Source organism: Orcinus orca, chromosome 20 (assembly GCF_937001465.1).
Source record: "Orcinus orca chromosome 20, mOrcOrc1.1, whole genome shotgun sequence".
Lineage (NCBI taxonomy): Eukaryota > Metazoa > Chordata > Mammalia > Artiodactyla > Delphinidae > Orcinus > Orcinus orca.
In genome coordinates this window covers 17,944,993-17,964,620 of record NC_064578.1, presented here as the reverse complement: position 1 = coordinate 17,964,620, position 19,628 = coordinate 17,944,993, and the positions used below count along the sequence as shown (strand labels likewise).

At 43.3% G+C, this 19,628-nt stretch overlaps 1 protein-coding gene across 10 annotated transcripts in view; it reads left to right on the top strand.

The window, feature by feature from the left end:
- The window catches only part of CDH3 (cadherin 3), a 107,715-nt gene that overhangs the window by 70,574 nt on the left and 17,513 nt on the right, over positions 1 to 19,628 (top strand). The window lies entirely within an intron of this gene.

Genomic DNA, 19,628 nt, shown 5'->3' with positions numbered 1-19,628 from the left:
CATCTGACCCAAGACTTTTGAATTGCTGTTCCCTCCACTGGCCTCTGTTAATCACCAAGATCTGGAGTGATGGGGGAGGGGATGAGGAGGGGACACATCTTTCCAGGACCCCAGCCTCCCTTTTAGGATGTAGGGGAACAGGGAGGGTTCAGATCCCAGGCCCAATAGCTGACAGTGCTCTCACTGTCAGTTCTCAGCAGAGAACCTTCTTCTGGCTGTTCATCTTCTTCCTCTCCTCACCCCACCCCCTCCTCCCAGCATTGAGGACCTCCTACAGCCCTGCTCTGAGTGGAGGAGCTTGGTATGCTCTGCCCCCGCCTCCTCACCCAGCCAAATCTGGGCACCCACGTGGTTGTGGCTTACCTAGAGCATCAGAAAGCCTGCAGATTTCCTCAAGATGACAAAATCCCCTCCAGGCTGCAGCTGCCACGGTCCCGGTGGACTTCGGGGTACGGGGGTCCTGCTGCTTGCTCAGCGAACCAAAATGACGTATCCTGGGAAGGAAAGCCGAATGAACACTTTCCTTCCTCCCTTTACCCCACCTTTGAGCTCGTAGCTCTGGCTCTGTCGCTGACATCTGAGGAGAGGGCTCAGGGCCAGGGCCACACTGCCAGGAGGTGGGAGGGCTGGTGGCTGCTTCCCCCTAACGAGAGCCTCTCTGGGCTACACAGAACCCAAGACGGAGGGGAGAGCTGTTCTCCCTCAGGACTCGGAGGTATCTCAGGGGCGAGATGCGGCTAGGGAGGCATGACCCCGGGGTTTCCTCTGCCTCCTCAATCTGTTACCCCACTTTTGGTTGTTCAAGAGCACATGAGATTAGTTCGAAATCACATCTCTTACCAAGCCTCAAACCTGTGTTGGAGACTAAAAGGAGGTTGATCTTGCCCGGGGGTGGGGGGTCCGACTTCAGGGCCTCACAGTAACTTTAAGAAGTCTTTGCTCCCTGGGAATTAATTGTGTGCATGTGTGCTTTTCTAAGAAGATTCCTCCCCCCAAATTGGCAACCCCACTCTCTCCCACCCCCAAGTCCAGTCCACTCGGAAGTTCTTCAGATTCTTGTCAAAGCCAGCAGTGAGGACAGGCCTGATGGTGCACATCTGGGCACAGGCAAGGGAAAACGGGGTTCTAGGCCTGATGCAAGTTACTCTGGTCCCAGCTCCTCGGCCTTGTTGCTCTAGCTCCCGTGTGGGAAGTGCCTCTGTGGCCCTGGACGCGAGGAGGTAGACTGCTGGTTGGTCAGACAGAGAGCAGGGCTGAAGGGCTCAGCTACTCACCCGGGTGTCTTGCTTAAGGCTGCCTGCCTTCTCACAACGAGCCCCATCTTGTAGCTTCAGGCAGAGAGAAAAGACAGGTACTTGAGGGCTCCCCACACGCAAGCCAGAACAAGATGCCAGGCCCACACCCCTGCCTTTCCTTGTGGAGTCAGCTTCAGCCAGGGCTTCCCACCAGGGCTTCAAGACCTGCCATTTTCTTGTCTTTTATGGTCTTTTACTGCTTCCAGAATTCTCCTGTGTTCCCCAGCTGGAACTCAGCCACACTCCAGCTGGTGTACCCCTGCCTTTGAGTCGGTAGTTTGCAAGCTTGGCTGACTGTCAGGATTGCCTAGGGAGCTTTTTATTTCTATCACACCCTCTTTCATATATACTATTTTATATAGTTTGTGTAGAGTTGGGCTCGTTGGTTGGGGTTTCACATTAATACGTGAATATCTATTCACTGTAAAAACAATGTTTTTCAATAAAATAATAGCATGTACTATGTGACAGGTACAGCTCTTAGCATTTTACGTGTATTACCTTGTTTAATCACCATAACATCCCTTGAAGTAGGTACTATTACTATCCCCATTTTATGGATGAGGAATCTGAGGCGAGAGAGGTTAAGTAACTTGCCCAAGATCATGCAAATAGTAAATAGCAGAGCTTGGATTGAAATCTAAGCTGCCTGAGCGTCAACCATTGAACTCCATTGTGCCTCAACAGAAGCAAATCAGAAATAAACACGTGAAAGTTCTCTCTTCCTCAGTTCTGCTCTGGTAGGGTAAGCACAGTTAATAGTTTAATGTGAGTTCTTGTAGACCTTCTTCTTTTAATTTTTGAATTTAATGTTATTTATTTTTTTATACAACAGGTTCTTATTAGTTATCCATTTTATCCACATCAGTGTATACATGTCAATCCCAATCTCCCAATTCATCCCACCACCACCCCACCACCACTTTCCCCCCTTGGTGTCCATACGTGTGTTCTCTACATCTGTTGTAGACCTTTTTCTTGACAAATAACTTATGTATGCACACAGGAATTATTAAAACAAGGATTGGACTATGTCATACTTAACAAACGTTATCCTACAACTTACTTTTTTTAACTTACTGAATCACAGGCATCTTTCCAGACTGCTAAGTACACATCTATCTTGCTTTTAACAGCTCCATAGTTTTCTACATGGTAGATATACCATGATTTATTAGCTAACCCCCTATTTTTATCTTTTACAGATGTGGAAGTGGGGAGGAGTTAACATAAAAATTGTGAAGTGTTTGAATTTTTAGAAATCTGTCAGAAATCACCTTATTAGGAAAGACTGCTGTAGAAAGATGATTGAATGAATTGTTCCTCTTAACCCCATTCAGTTAAATTAAATTTTTATGTTTGAACAATACCTTCAAGACAGGCTTTGAGGTAAGCTTAATAAGGTTACTATACCATTTAAAAATCATTAGTTTTCACACCAACCATTGTTTTAAGGTTTAGTTATCTGAATGTTTCAAAAGTCTTTGAAATCAAAAATTTTTTTAATTTAAATTGCATAACTCAGAAGTGAACTATCAAATGTATTAGTACTTGCATTATTTTCCTTGGGTGTTGAAAACTTGAGAGTGTGCCATTCAGTCAAAGCGAAAGTGCATTTTTTCTCAAGTTTCTCTTTAGTTTTCAAAATCTAGTTAGCAAGCATTTTGATGAAAAGTTGATTTCCATTCTTAAAGAGAATACTCATTTCTGATCTTATTTTCCAAGAGGGGCTTATGGGTTTTTTCTTAAACCCAAATATTGCTGCAATAAACAGTCTTGCACAGGGTGGTTGCATTGATGTAAAAGATTTATCCTTGAAAACCTCAAATAATTCATAACTCCTATGATTCAAGACTTATGTCCTCTTATGAACATATGTGAAGTGTATGTGTGTGGAATAAGGGAATTAGACGGATGCTTACAATTCACTGGTCTCCCTTGTATATTTTTTTAAGATTTTTAAAATATTTATTTTATTTATTATTATTTATTTTTGGCTGCATTGGGTCTTTGTTGCTGCACGCAGGCTATCTCTAGTTGCGGTGAGCAGGGGCTACTCTTCGTTGTGGTGTGTGGGCCTCTCATTGCCATGGCTTCTCGTTGTGAAGCACGGGCTCTAAGTACTTGGGCTTCAGTAGTTGTGGCATACAGGCTTAGGTGCTCCGTGGCACGTAGGATCTTCCTGGACCAGGACTCGAACCCATGTCCTCTGCATTGGCAGGTGGATTCTTAACCACTGCGCCACCAGGGAAGCCCTAGTCTCTCTTGTATTGAAATTATGTGACTTTTTACACTTTTTCTTAATTTGGGAGATTTGCATTTCTTCAAACTTTGCATACAAAGTGAGACTTTAATATTTACAGCACCATTTCAAATTTTGACAATTGAAGTTTGCATAAAATGTAACTATTATAATGTATAGAGTGTCTGAGCTGGAGTTCTAGAGCCACTGTGCCTGGGTTAAATCTGTTGGGTTGGGTAAATTTGCTTAACCTCTATGCTTCAGTTTCCTCATCTGTAAAATAGGGGTAATAATGGGGATCTCATAGGCTGTAGTGAGGATTAAATGAGTTAGGGTATGAAAAAGCATGTAGTAAATAAATAAATGTCAGGTGTTAGTGGTAGTGATAATAACAGTGTTGTTACAGCTAGACTAGTTTGTATACTTACATCTTTAGACTGCATTCCTAGAAGAAAAATTGCTGGGTCAAAGGACTTTCATAGTTCATTCAACAATTATTGAATGCCTACTTTGTATCAGGCACCGTGCTAGGTGTTGGGATATAGTGATAAGCAGATTCTAACACAGTCTTTGCCTTTGGGCATTATAGAGACTAGTAAGGGAGATAGGCAATTAGATAATAGCAAGTAAACATATCATTACAAGTTGTAATGAATTCTATGGAAGAGAGTTACATAGAGCTAGGAGAGTTTTTAACAGGGGAAACTGATCTACTTTGGGAGGGTTGAGGGAAAGTTTCCCTGAGAAAGTAACTTTCGAATTAGGGTCTGAAAGATGTTGGGAGTTAACTGGGTAGAATTGGAATGGGAATGTAGGGAGACACTGTTCTAGACAGAAGGAGCAGCATGTGCAAAGGCCCTGTGGTAAGGGGTTATGATGCACTTAAGAAGAGGACCATTGTGGCTAGACAATGGAGATAGGGATTGGGCACATTATAGATTTTGGGTTTTATCCTGAGAACAATGGCACATCATTGATGAGTTTCAAACAAGGAAGTGATCTTATTTTCTCAAATGTATCATCTGTTGCGTTTTTAAAAGATCCTTTTTTTAAAATGGAGGATTTTGTACTCATTTAGGCTAAAAATCATATAGTAAGTACTAAGATTGGGGAGGTAGAGATGGAGAGGCATGAGTCTTGGTGATTGACTGCGAAGGGGAGTCTGAGGGAGAAATGGTCAAGGAAGAAGATGCTAGACAACAATACACTAGGCACTGTGCTAAATATTAACTCATTTAACTGAGGTAGGTATTACTAGCATCATTCCCATCTTCTACGTATGGAAACATACTTGCCCAAAGTCTGTCACTGGAATCAAAATTTAAGTCTGGGTACTCTAGACACAGACTCTGGGCTGCTTCTGAGGCCCAGATTTTGGATTTGTGTAGCTGAGTGCATTCCCTGGGAGAGACACTGGAAAAGGACCATATTTAGGGCTAGAGTAAAGAAGATCATGAATTTGCTTTTTGACATGATTTTAAGATTATGGATTATGCCTTTAAAGCATCCAGGGGGAGATATTGAAAAGACAGATATATATATGTTGGTCAGAGGAAGAATCTGGACATTTGAAATTTTAATACATATTCTGAAGTGCCCTCAAAAATCCATACCAATTTACCTGCTTACGAGAAATAAAGGTGAGAATCAGGAACTTTAAAAAACCAATAAACTGGGCTTCCCTGGTGGCGCAGTGGTTAAGAATCCGCCTGCCAATGCAGGGGAGACGGTTACGAGCCCTGGTCCGGGAAGATCCCACATGCCGCAGAGCACCTAAGCCTATGCGCCACAACTGCTGAGCCTGTGCTCTAGAGCCCACAGGCCACAACTACTGAGCCCTTGCACCTAGAGCCCGTGGTCTGCAACAAGAGAAGCCACTGCAATGAGAAGCCCACGCACTGCAACAAAGAGTAGCCCCTGCTCACCGCAACTAGAGAAAACCCGCATGCAACAGCAAAGACCCAACGCAGCCAAAAAACAAATAAATACATTTATTTTTTTAAAAAACCCCCCAAAAACAATAAACTGTCTTCCCTAAATACACCTCCAGAAACTGACTCAGTAGAAGTGATGGGTGGGCTGGAAGCAGGGAATCTGAGTTTTTTTTAAAGTTCTCCAGGTGATTTTATCAGTTGTATTTGGGAACTGTTGATCGTGAAGGTCGCTGTGAAGAGGTGAATATATCTCTTTTAGAGAGGATCTAAAAGAAGGAACAAACTAGTGCAATGTGAATGAAAGCATGGCGTTCCACCCTGCCTTTGGCCCCACACGTTGCAGGGATCTTAGTTCCCTGACCAGCGATTGAACCTGGGCCTTGTCAGTGAAAGAGCCAAGTCCTAACCCCTGGACCGCCAGGGAATTCCTGAAAGCATGGCGATTTGAATTTAACTTCCAATGCTTGTCTCAATGGAAATTGATCGGTTTTTTTCTTTTTTCTTAATTTTCTGCTTACCTCAGGATTCTGAATGACCTTTACCTTCTTGTTCTTTTGTTTTGCTTTTTAAATTACCATCCCTGGTTTTAAATACTTAATTGTGCTTTAAAAAGCACAATATGTCTTATTTGGCCCTAACAAGAGCGTGTGTGTGTGTGTGTGTGTGTGTGTGTGTGTGTGTGTGTGTTCCTATTTTAGATACTGGAAATCACCAAGGGCTTATATTTGTTGAGTGCTTACTGTTAACAGATTAAATACGAAGTGACTTGCCCAAAGCTGCAGGGCCAATGTGCAGCACTTTCACCCACCAGCCCCTTAATTGGTATCCCAGAGGTCCCAGGTTGATCGCTGGCATCTCTGCTCTCATTCTTGTGGGTGGGAATCATTGACAGCACACCTAACAATGAACTTTGTGTCAGCCATGTTTGGAACTCCCAGAGTGCTGTCAAGTATAGCTCCGCTTGGGTTTCTCTCTGGGGATTAAAAGGGAGGACCCAGCTCCCAAGCCTGAGGAAGAACCTGAGTAGTGCAGATCTTTCCAAAGAGCTTTCTGCAGAGAGGCAAAACTCCCCTAGAAAGAATTGCTTTCTCCTTAACAACATGAGGTTGCCATATACTAGTCAGAGGGGGCGGAAATCACAACATCTCATTCTGATTGCAAATCAAATACATGTTTACTATGGAAAAACTGGAAGATAAGCAGAATGGAGGTCCACCACCCATAAAGGACCTTAGTCATTTCAAATGAACATTTTTAATAGATCTTCCGGGTCCATTTCCCTAATCAAGTCTTTCTTGAAGATATCTGATCTGAAGGAGAGGGCCCGAGTCCCACTGCTTCATTGCCCCACAGCTCGCCCTCCTGCCTGGCTTTCCTAACAATCCAGCTTCATATTCTACTTCAGTGGATCAGGGAAGGGCTACAGGCTGAGGGCGTCAAATGCCCCATCGGCGCCATCTGCAGGAAGATCCAGGTCCAGGGTGAATGGTGTATAGATGGAGGCGTCTGCCAGGCGTAGCCACACTCCCCCAGGGTCATGCTCTTGTCCAGGAGCTGTCATCTGTGTAAAGCTGCTCCTTGCGCCGGTGGCCACTTAAGAATGCCTTTCACCAAGCGCTTCAGCTCCAGCACTGTGCTTGACTTCTTAGCATCCCCCAAGGTGGTGACCTTGTGGTGACGGATCATCACGAACACCCAGGGAGGCAGGTCCACTTGCACTGCTCTCTGCTTTAGGGAATCACTCTGGCTCCTCTGAGGGCCTCAAACGGCTGTGGCAGGACACGTGGGGTGCTTTATCTCCCGGCATGCCACGGGATAGCCCCTTGGGGTCCTAGCATGCCTTGTGGGCTCCCCATGTCCCCCTTCCGCCCCACCCGCCTGCATACCTTGCAGCCTCTGCCCATTAGTCTCCTGAGATCAGATTCTGCTCACCCTCCACCATCTTGGACTTCTTTTTTTTTTTTTTAATAAACTTATTTATTTATTTATTTATTTTTGCCTGTGTTGAGTATTCGTTGCTGTGCACAGGCTTTCCCTAGTTGCAGCAAATAGGGGCTACTCTTCGTGTGGTGCGCGGGCTTCTCGTTGCAGTGGCTTCTCTTGTTGCGGAGCACGGGCTCTAGGCACGTGGGCTTCCGTAGTTGTGGCTCATGGGCTCAGTAGTTGTGGCATGCGGGCTCTAGAGAGCAGGCTCTGTAGTTGTGGTGCACGGGCTTAGTTGCTCTGCGGCATGTGGGAGCTTCCCAGATCAGGGATCGAACCTACGTCCTCTGCACTGGCAGGCAGATTCTTAACCACTGCGCCACCAGGGAAGTTCCTCTTGGGCTTCTTTGGCCTGGAAAGTCATTGGTTCTGGAGAGAGCTAGTCTGCTTTCCTGGTGCCACGGCTCCACCACCACCCCCCTTTTTTAACGAGTGTAAAGATATTAATATTTTATGATTGTCAGGCTCAGGCTATAAACTATAAGTGGCTGTTTTGTAAGTATTGTATAGTAACGCATATGTGTGGAATCTAGAAAAATGGTACAGATGAACCTATTTGTAGGGCAGGAATAGAGACATAGGCGTAGAGAATGGACATGTGGACACAGGGGGAAGGGGAGGGTGGGACGAAGTGGGAGATTAGGTTTGACATAATTACACTACCATGTGTAAAATAGATAGCTAGTGGGAAGCTGCTGTATAGCACAGGGAGCTCAGCTCGGTGCTCTATGATGACCTAGATGGGGGCACGGGTGAGGAGGGAGGTCCAAGAGGGAGGGGATATAGGTATACATATAGCCGATTCACTTCATTGCACAGCAGAAACTAACACAACATTGTAAAGCAATTTTACTCCAATAAAAATAAATAAATAGGGCTTCCCTGGTGGCGCAGTGGTTGAGAGTCCGCTTGCCGATGCAGGGGACACGGGTTCGTGCCCCGGTCCAGGAAGATCCCACATGCCGCGGAGCGGCTGGGCCCGTGAGCCATGGCCGCTGAGCCTGCGCGTCCGGAGCCTGTGATGCGCAACGGGAGAGGCCACAACAGTGAGAGGCCCGCGTACCGCAAAAATAAATAAATAAATAAGTAAGTAAGTAAATGAGTGAGTGAGTGAATGAATGAATGAATGAATGGCTGTTTTGTGACCTTTTTCCCCTGAGCAGAGCACTGTTTTCCCTTGATACTTTTTTACAATATTTAAGGCTGTAGATGAGACATTTGAGTGACTGTAGCACACGTAATTAAGTATTCTGTTGAAAGTTAAGTTGTTGAGACTTTTTTTTTTAAACACTAAGCAACAGTCATGAACATCCATGAGGTATGGTTTTGTCACATCTTGGATGACTTCCTGGCACATTCTTGGGTCGAAGGACTTGTTTAAGGCTTAATAGCGCAAAAGTTTTTGTCGATCTACGTTTCCCCCACCCCCTAACAATATATAGCAGCATCCATTCCCTAAGTATTTCACAACATTTGTCCTTTTAATTTGTATTTCCTAGTAAGTGAACTTTTTTCTACGGGTAGTTTTACTCAGGAAAATGCCAGAATCTTCTTTCAAGGCAATGCCACATACTTTCCCCTTGCACCTTCTTATCCCAGTCCCTTAACGGAAAGTAGTGATAGCTACAAGGACAAGTTTGTTTACTTTATAAACTGGGTGTGTCTCTAGACCAAGCTAGAATGGAAACACCTTTGACAGTGTCTCCCTCATTCCCCAACAAGATGCCTTTTGGCCACAACACTTTCAAACTGATATTACTCTTCCCTTCTCATTAAAATGCCCAAAGATCAATAGGAAAACTGTCGAGTGATAAAGTGATCAAGTGTTGATCACTTGAAGGACATTTACCCCTGAGAGTTGGGTGGTTTTATTTTGCCAGAACATCCAGTAAGGTTGGACATTGGGACTACATAGCACCTCTATGTCATGGCTGAGAAGACAAGCTTCTGACCTTCATGGGTGTTTCCTTGAGAGTTTGGAAGTGTCTAGGCAATTCCAACCTAAAAGCAGGCCTGGGATGAGTTCCCAGCCTAATATCCATTAATTCTTAAATGTCTATTTAAAAAGCTTTCTTCTTTCAACAGCTCTAGTACTCCAGGGACTCAACTCTTCTTGCCCAAGTTTTATAGTGGCGCCAGCTCAGGATCTGAGGCCAGGCTTGGCAGGATGGTCTTTAGAGAGAAGCTCTGAGCACAGGCCGGGGACTCCTGGTTCCCTTGGATGTTTCTATCTAGTGCAGATACACAAGGCTCTGATTAAAAAAAAAAAAAAAAAAAATCTCTAGAAACTGTCTCAGGTTACTAACTCCCTTCCCCAACAGTATTGTAGGAATTGTATGTTCAGACTCAGTGCTGAAACCTATCAGTTTATAGTGGTACAAATACCTACATCTTCATCAGGTTCATCGACTTTATGGTTCAGAATCTCTGTGGAAGAAACTGAGTTTAAAGCTGTCACATGACTTTAAGGTCCTAGGTGGGTATGGAAATAAGAGCTATGTTTACGTCTCTGTTTTTCAGCCTTAAGATCTGAACTATTGCCCCATGTGCTCGTCAGTGCTCACCAACTTGTCCCAGAAAGAGTTTGACACGAGCCCATTCATGCCTCCATGACTTGGCCAAGATTTGTGGCCTTGTGGAGCTAGGCTGCAGTCAGGAACGGGAATCAGCTTCCTTCACTAGCTGTGAGAAGGTAGGGTAGAAGGAGGGTGAGTAATGATGAGACCTGGTTTCAGATCAACTTCATTTTGAAACCAGTGATACAAGCCAGTAGTGCCAAAAAGCATCTGGGAGGAAGTTGTAATGATCTGCCCCAGGGCTTACTGTTTACTCGCCTCTGTGTGACTCATGGCTTACAAAGAAAACTGCTCATGTTTCTACAGGTGCCTCAGCGAGTTTCCCTGGGCAGGTCAGATTGGCTGTGAGATCTCCATCCTTTGCCTCTCCCAATAAACCATGGAGCAGCCCCTACGAAACAGTCCTCTCCAAATGCAGACTGAGCCAGCTCCCCATTATGCTCTTTGGTTCTGTGTATCCCCTTTTCCCTTCCGTGCTTCAGCCCTTAGGTAAAGCACATGGCTGTAACTAACCCCATGCCCACTCTGAGAGATGGTTTCTCTATGGTGTAGAGAGAGGCATGGACTTGGAGTCAGAAGCCCTGGTTAATTGTGAGTAGGCTAAAGGTCCCTCTTATTGAAGGCTTACTCTGGGCCAGACACAGTGCTCAGTGCTGTGTGAACATTATCCCACTTATTCCTGCCAATAATCTTATGAGGTAGGTATTATTCCCATTTTCCAGATGAGAAAACAGCTTCTGTACGTTCACATGACATGGATGTGAACCCAAGTCTTTTGGACTCCAAATCCCATATTCTTCATCACTCATCTGCCTCTGCCTTTAGGATTTGAAATCTGGTCCTGCTGCTTCCGAGTTGTGGGGCTTCGTATACTTTGCTCTCCTCTCTGAAGCTGCTTCCTGAGGCACTTCAACCCCAGGGCAGTCTCTTGTTTCCTGAGTTGTCAGAATAGGGGAGTAGTATCTACCTTGTGGGTTGTTTTTTGAGGACTTGGATAAGAAAACACTTAGCTGGGTGTCTCGGGCAGAGTGGGTCTTTGAAGCTTGTTCCTGCCTGCCTGACTCATGCCCCTTGGTTGTATTCTGCACCCAGCTGAATGTGGCTGAGGGCTGATGGGGCAGCTGGAATGTTGCAGCCTGCGTGGGAGGCACGTGCGATTGAAGTACCTGACCACTGACTTCTCCTTGATTGTTGGCACTGTCCCCTCTAAGAATAGATGGACAGCCCAGATACTGTGCTACAAATGTTTGGACCCATAAAACAATGGAAATGTGCCAGCAAACATTCCTGGTGGGCAGATTTTGTAGACAGCAGGAAGACGGTTTCTGGGTTTCTGGCAGCTTTTAGAGTTTGGGGGATTAAGGCATTAGCCCCCTGCTGGGTAACTTGGTGGGAGAGGATTGGAGAGTTCATTGAGAGGCACTCATTAAGTGAAAAACCTGACAGGCTTATCTGGCCAGTCCCTCTGCTAGCTGAAGACCTTCCCTTAGGAAGAGGGCTGTTTTTTTTTGTTTGTTTTTTTTTTTTGCGGTAGGTGGGCCTCTCACTGTTGTGGCCTCTCCCGTTGCGGAGCAGAGGCTCCGGACGCGCAGGCCCAGCGGCCATGGCTCACGGGCCTAGCCGCTCCGCGGCATGTGGGATCCTCCCGGACCGGGACACGAACCCGCGTCCCCTGCATCGGCAGGCGGACTCCCAACCACTGCGCCACCAGGGAAGCCCAGGAAGAGGGCTGTTTTAAGAATGGGAAAAGTGACAGTTAATTTTTATTTTTTTATCAGTGTTTGAATAGCTAATGCATTTACGTGGGTCAAAATTCAGAAGGGTACACAGTAGAAAGAGATGTTGCTTAGCTACTAGCTTCTCCACCCATAAACCCAGTTTTTTGGGGTCACCTTCCAGAAGTATTTATTTTAAAATACAAATGTTAGCATAGACTACATTGCTCCATATCTTTTTAAATTAATTAATTAGTTAATTAATTAATTAAGCTGCACCGGATCTTTAGTTGCAGCACACGGGATCTTCGTTGCCACATTGGAGATCTTCATCGCGGCATGTGGGATCTAGTTCCTTGACCAGGGATCAAACCCAGGCGCCCTGCATTGGGAGCACAGAGCCTTAACAGCTGGACCACCAGGGAAGTCCCCATATCTTTTTTTTTTTAATTAACAACATGTCTTAGAGATCTTTCCATGTCAATACATAGGGGCTTCCTTATCTTTTACAGCTTTTTATGGCTGCATAGTGTTCTCGTATGGATGTTAGCATTACACAAAGTTAATCTGTCATTGATGGACATTTAGGTTGTCTGGACTTTTGCTATTACAATCCATGCATTATTGATTACTTTGGTAGATAGCTGTGGAAAGGTGATTTTGGACAGGAGGCAGTATCCTATAAGAACTTAAGGGTACTTGAAGATACACATTTTGTTCCCTGATGCATCCCTAGTATTTAGAAGAATATTGGGCACTTAGGAAACACTCTCCTAGTTCTTGATGGATGCTGTGTTGAAGAACCTGACTTTAGAATATGACCACCCCGAGTTCTAATTCTAATTCCACTCACTAGCTGTATGATGTTGGGCAAGCCATCTCACCTCTGAACCCCCATTTCCTCATGTGTTATGAGTCCGTATAAAGTTCTGGGGTTTATAGATTTTGTGGTTTTATCTTACTTGATATTCAGGATGACTCTGTGAAGTCTAATTTTCATCTTCCAAATGAGAAAACCTAAATTCCTAATAAGTTAATTCAAGTTCTGCATCAACATGCTGATGGTTCCAACTAACAGAGTTTTGAGGGACCTTTGCCTGTGTCCTTAACACAGCTTTAAGCAATGCTGAATCACCTAGTGAGTTTAGGTGTTCCCTTTTAAGCTTTTCTTCTTTTTACATCAAGGAGAAAGTGTCTTTGGTCCCATTATTATTATTTTTAACTAATCTATTTATTTTTGGCTGCATTGGGTCTTCGTTGCTGGGTGCAGGCTTTCTTTAGTTGTGGCGAGCAGGGGCTACTCTTCGTTGCAGTGTGCAGGCTTCTCTTGTTGTGGAGCACGGGCTCTAGGTGTGCAGCCTTCAGTAGCTGTGGCACACGGGCTCAGTAGTTGTGGCACATGGGCTCTAGAGCGCAGACTGAGTGGTTGTGGCACACGGGCTTCAGTAGCTGTGGCACGTGGGCTTCAGTAGTTGTGGCTCGTGGGTTCTAGAGCACAGGCTCAGTAGTTGTGGCGCACAGGCTTAGTTGCTCCACAGCATGTGGGATCTTCCCAGACCAGGGCTCGAACCCATGTCCCTTGCATTGGCAGGCGGATTCCACTGCACCACCAGGGAAGCCCCTACTATTCTTGAATACATCTTTTTATAACATGCTTCTCTCCCTTCAAACCAAGGGAAGACAGGCCTTAGGCTCGAAGCCTCAGCAAACATGGGAATTCCCTGGAGGTCTAGGGGTAGGACTCCACACTTTCACTACCAAGGGCACGGGTTCGATCCCTGGTCGGGAAACTAAGATCCCTCAAACCATGCGGCATGGCCAAAAAGCAAAACAAAACAAAACAGAAACTTCAGCAAACAATATATTCTGGGGCCCACAGAATTCAAGTGTGTTTCCCAGGATCACCCATCAAGTTAAAGTCAGTGCCTGCACAAGAATGGGGTCTCCATCACTATTAATAGTATTAACAGCAGACCTGGCCATAATGCATCCTATTTGTGAGTTCTTTACACTTATTCTCATTTAATCCTCACAACTACCTGTAAGAGAGTTACTCTTATTATCCCCGAATCTAGTACTTTTCTCCAAGTATCACACTGCCTCACTGGGCATCTAAAAATCAATCTTTGCTATTTCAATAGATGGAGAAGGACCACAGGTAATGGGGGTTAGGGAGGAAATAAGAAAACAAACTCTCAGGTGTGTCAGAAAGATAATATAACCATATTCTATAAACAACTCAATCTAGACAGGTCTAGGTACCACTTCTGGCCATTCCATTTCCTAGCTATGTAACTTCAGTGAATGCACTTAACCCCTCATTTTCCCAATTTAGAAAATGGGCATTAAAATCTACTTTATAGGGTGCTTGGTGAAGATTAAATGAGAAAGTATACAAATGTTAGGGCTTCCCTGGTAGCGCAGTGGTTAAGAATCTGCCTGCCAAGGCAGGGGACACAGGTTCAAGCCCTGGTCCAGGAAGATCCCACATGCTGCGGAGCAACTAAGCCCGTGTACCACAACTACTGAGCCTGCACTCTAGAGCCCGCGAGCCACAACTACTGAGCCTGCATGCCGCAACTACTGAAGCCCACACTCTGCAACTACTGAAGCCTGCGCGCCTAGAGTCCGTGCTCCGCAGCAAGAGAAGCCACCGCAATGAGAAGCCGACGCACCACAACGAAGAGTAGTCCACGCTCGCCACAACTAGAGAAAATCGTCACACAGCAACGAAGACCCAATACAGCCATAAATAAATAAATTTATTTTAAAAATTCATACAGATTTTAAAAAAACACACAAATGTTAGCTGTTAATAATAGTAATTCATGATGGGAGGGATTCCTGACTCTTGAGATTGATGCTTGCTGTATTCATTTGCTAGGGCTGCTGTAACAAAGGAACACAGACTGGGGGCTTAAACACAGAAATTTATTTTCTCACAACTCAGGAGGCTAGAAGTCCAAGATCAAGATGTCAGCAGGGCTGGTTTCTGTTGAGGCCTCTCTCCTTAGCTTGTAGATGGCTGTCTTCTCCATGTGTCTGTAAATAGTCTTCTCTCTGTAATTGTCTGTGTCCAAATTTCCTCTTCTTATAAGGACACTCATCATACTGGATTACGGCCCACCCTAATAACCTCATTTTAATTTAATCACCTCTTTAAAGGTCCTTTTTCCAAATATAATCACATTCTGAGGTATTAGGACTTCAACACATGAATTTGAGGAGGGAACACAATTCATGTTAAGAGAAAACTTGGACCTACAGAAAAATAAAGATAATAAGTAGCTGGTAACCCCAGTCATAGGGAAGCTTCATTTCCTTCCAGTCTTTTTAAAATTTTTTCCCGTGCATAGTTACATATACTGTATATGCAGTTCTACTTTCTGCTTACATTTTGCATAGCTGGATAAAAAATCCATGGAGTGCATGCCCCATAGATTATTTAACTTTTGCCCTGTATTAAGATGATTTAAACTCTGCCACATATCATTCCTGGTCTTTTTTAGCCCAAAGGCAAAGCAAGATTCCTCAGAAGATGAGAGTACAAAGCTGTGTGCTGGAGGTAAAGGGCAAGGTCACTCTGGGAATCTCCCTGCCCCTGGGACCCTTTGGAACTGACTCAGGCTGAGATCCCTCTTTCCCCTCCTCCCACCGGCGAGCATGTTGTCACAGCCCATGACTCCTCAGTGGGGATGTCGTCAAGGAGGCAGGGCTGGTATCTAAGCAATCTTCTCTTTCTCAGGGACACACTCCAGCCTTCCCATGAAGGAACCTGCCTCTGTGTATGAGCTCTGGGGCTCTGGGGAGCTGAAGGCAGCTCTGTATGCTTTTAAGCCCTCCATCTGCCTCCCCTCCATGCACTAAGCCTCTCCCCAAAAGATGGCCAGTGTCCTAAGTTCTTTCACCCAAGTTAGTTTTACCTGCTTTTGAACTTCATGTTAATGGAATCGTACATGTGTCCTCTCTTGTATCTGGCTTCTGTCACTCAACCATGTTTGTAAGATTCATTCATGTTGTTGTATGTCCTTGTGGTTGACTCATTTAATTATACGAATATTCCACCATATTTTTATTCATTCTACCTTGATGGACATTTGGATTATTTCCAGTCTTTAGCGATGGACATTTGGACTATTTCCAGTCTTTAGCTATTATAGACAGTGCTGCTGTGGCTATTATAATACTTGTCTTTTAGTGAATGTATCTTTGTTGGGTCTATACCTCAAAGTAAAATTGCTGGGTCTTGGGGAAGGTGTATATTTAGCTTCAGCAAATACTGCTTGACGGTTTTCCAAAATGACTATCCCATTTTACACTCCCACATCAGACTTCTACTTTTTTTTTAATTGAGGTAAAATAGGCATAACATAAAATTTGACCATTTTAAACAATTCGGTGACATTAAGTACGTTCAAATCGTTGTGCAACCATCACCATAGTCTGTCTCTAGAACTTTTTCATCATCCCAAACAGAAACTCTGTACCCGTTAAACAATAACTACCCATTCCCCTCTCTCTCCAGCCCCTGGTAACTTCTATTCTACTTTCTATGTCTATTAATTTGAGTATTCTAGGTACCTCATATAAGTGGAATCATGCAGTATTTGCCCTTTTGTGACTAGCTTATTTTACTTAGCATAATGTTTTCAAGATTCTTCCATGTTGCAGCATGTGTCAGAACTTTATTCCTTTTAAAGACTGAATAATATTCCATTGTATGTATAGATCACATTGTGTTTATCTATTCTTCTCTTGATGGACACTTGTGTTGTTTCCATCTTTTGGCTATTGTGAATAGTGATACTATGAAAATATGTGTACAAGTATCTGTTTGAGATGCTACTTCAGTTCTTTTAGGTATACGCCTAAAAGTAGAATTGCTGGATCATGTGGTAATTTTATGTTTACCTTCTGAGGAGCCACCAAACTGTTTTTCACAGTGGCTGCACCATTTCACATTCCCAGTGCAGGAGGGTTCCCATGTCTTTACATCTTGCCAACACTCGTTATTTACTTTTTTTTTTGCCACCCTAGTAGGTATGAAGTGGTATCTCATTGTTATTTTGATTTGTATTTCCCTAATGACTAATGATATTGAGCATTTTTTCATATGCTTATTGGCCATTTGTATACCTTATTTGAAGAAATGTCTTTTCAACTCCTTTGCCTTTTTATTTACTTATTTTTAATTGGGTTTTTTGTTTTTTGTTGTTCTTGAGTTTTAGGAGTTCACTGTATAGTCTGGATATTGTTTGGAATTCTACTTTTTAATGTTATACTCTTTTTTTATTAATGTTATACTCTTATATACTGTTTGAATACTTCATGTTCACATTACTTTTTGTTTGTTTGTTTATCTTCTCAAAGAAGCAGCTTTTAGTTTTATTGATCTTTGCTATTGTTTTCTTTGTTTCTATTTCATTTATTTCTGCTCTGATCTTTATGATTTCTTTCCTCCTGCTAACTTTGGGTTTTGTTTGTTCTTCTTTCTCTGGTTCCTTTAGGTGTAAGGTTAGATTGTTTATTTGAGATTTTTCTTGAGGTAGGCTTGTATAGCTATAAACTTCCCTCTTAGAACTGCTTTTGCTGCATCCCATAGGTTTTGGATCGTCATGTTTTCATTGTCATTTGTCTCTAGGTATTTTTTGATTTCCTCTTTGATTTCTTCAGTGATCTCTTGGTTATTTAGTAACGTATTGTTTAGCCTCCATGTGTTTGTGTTTTTTACGTTTTTTTCCCTGTAATTCATTTCTAATCTCATAGCGTTGTGGTCAGAAAAGATGCTTGATATGATTTCAATTTTCTTATATTTACTGAGGTTTGATTTGTGACCAAGATGTGATCTATCCTGGAGAATGTTCCATGTGCACTTGAGCAGAAAGTGTAATCCGCTGTTTTTGGATGGATGTCCTATAAATATCAATGAAATCTATCTGGTCTATTGTGTCATTTAAAGCTTCTGTTTCCTTATTTATTTTCATTTTGGATGATCTGTCCATTGTTGTAAGTGAGGTGTTAAAGTGTTACTGTCGATTTTCTCTTTTATAGCTGTTAGCAGTTGCCTTATGTATTGAGGTGCTCCTATGTTGGGTGCATATATATTTATAATTGTTATATCTTCTTCTTGGATTGGTCCCTTGATCATTACATAGTGTCCTTCCTTGTCTCTTGTAACATTCTTTATTTTAAAGTCTATTTTATCTGATATGAGTATTGCTACTCCAGCTTTCTTTTGATTTCCATTTGCATGGAATATCTTTTTCCATCCCCTCACTTTCAGTCTGTATGTGTCCCTAGGTCTGAAGTGGGTCTCTTGTAGACAGCATATAGATGGGTCTTGTTTTTGTATCCATTCATCAAGCCCGTGTATTTTGACTGGAGCATTAAATCCATTCACGTTTAAGGTAATTATCGATATGTATGTTCCTATGACCATTTTCTTAATTGTTTTGGGTTTGTTTTTGTAGGTCCTTTTCTTCTCTTGTGTTTCCCACTTAGAGAAGTTCCTTTAGCGTTTGTTGTAGAGCTGGTTTGGTGGTGCTGAATTCTCTTAGCTTTTGCTTGTCTGTAAAGCTTTTGATTTCTCCATCGAATTTGAATGAGATCCTTGCCAGGTAAGAGTAATCTTGGTTGTAGGTTCTTCCCTTTCATCCCTTTAAGTATATCATGTGACTCCCTTCTGGCTTGTAGAGTTTCTGCTGAGAAATCAGCTGTTAACCTAATGGGAGTTCCCTTGTATGTTATTTGTCGTTTTTCCCTTGCTGCTTTCTATAATTTTTCTTTGTCTTTAATTTTTGCCAATTTGATTACTATGCGTCTCAGCGTGTTTCTCCTTGGGTTTATCCTGTATGAGACTCTCTGCACTTCCTGGACTTGGGTGACTATTTCCTTTACCATGTTAGGGAAATTTTCAACTATAATCTCTTCAAATATTTTCTCTGGTCGTTTCTCTCTCTCTTCTCCTTCTGGGACCCCTATAATGCGAATGTTGTTGCATTTAATGTTGTCCCAGAGGTCTCTTAGGCTGTCTTCATTTCTTTTCATTCTTTTTTCTTTATTCTGTTCCACAGCAGTGAATTCCACCATTCTATCTTCCAGGTCACTTATCCGTCTTCTGCCTCAGTTATTCTGCTATTGATTCCTTCTAGTGTAGTTTTCATTTCAGTTATTATATTGTTCATCTCTGTTTGTTTGTTCTTTAATTCTTCTAGGTCTTTGTTAAACATTTCCTGCATCTCCTCCATCTTTGCCTCCATTCTTTTTCCGACGTCCTGGATCATCTTCACTATCATTATTCTGAGTTCTTTTTCTGGAAGGTTGCCTATCTCCACTTCATTTAGTTGTTCTTCTGGAGTTTTATCTTGTTCCTTCATCTGGTACATAGCCCTCTGCCTTTTCATCTTGTCTGTCTTTCTGTGAATGTGGTTTTTGTTCCACAGGCTGCAGGATTGTAGTTCTTCTTCCTTCTGTCACATTACTTTTGTAGTTTAAAAACCCTCATCTGTTATCCTTTCTTATTTTAGGGAAGGATTATTTAAAACAATTGTCGTCATCATCTGAAACTAAAGGACAATTTTTCAAAAGAGGACAGTTGGGAGAGCTCACGCTGACCTTTCCATGGCACAGCACTGTCCCTCTGGTCCTTGTTGTGCTGCAGCCTAGTAGACTGATGAGCGCTGGTGTCTGGGCCAGCGTTATGGGAACGCCTGGGTCAGGGCATGTTGCCGATGGGCCCAGTTGTAGCCCCTGGCAGGTTTCCTGACTCCATGCTTTGGCCACAAGGAAGGGTGGGTAAGAACATTGGTTGTGAATACTCTCTAGCGTATGCCTTGGAGTCAGGCTGACCTGGCTTCTGAACCTCAGTTTTCTCATCTTTGTAA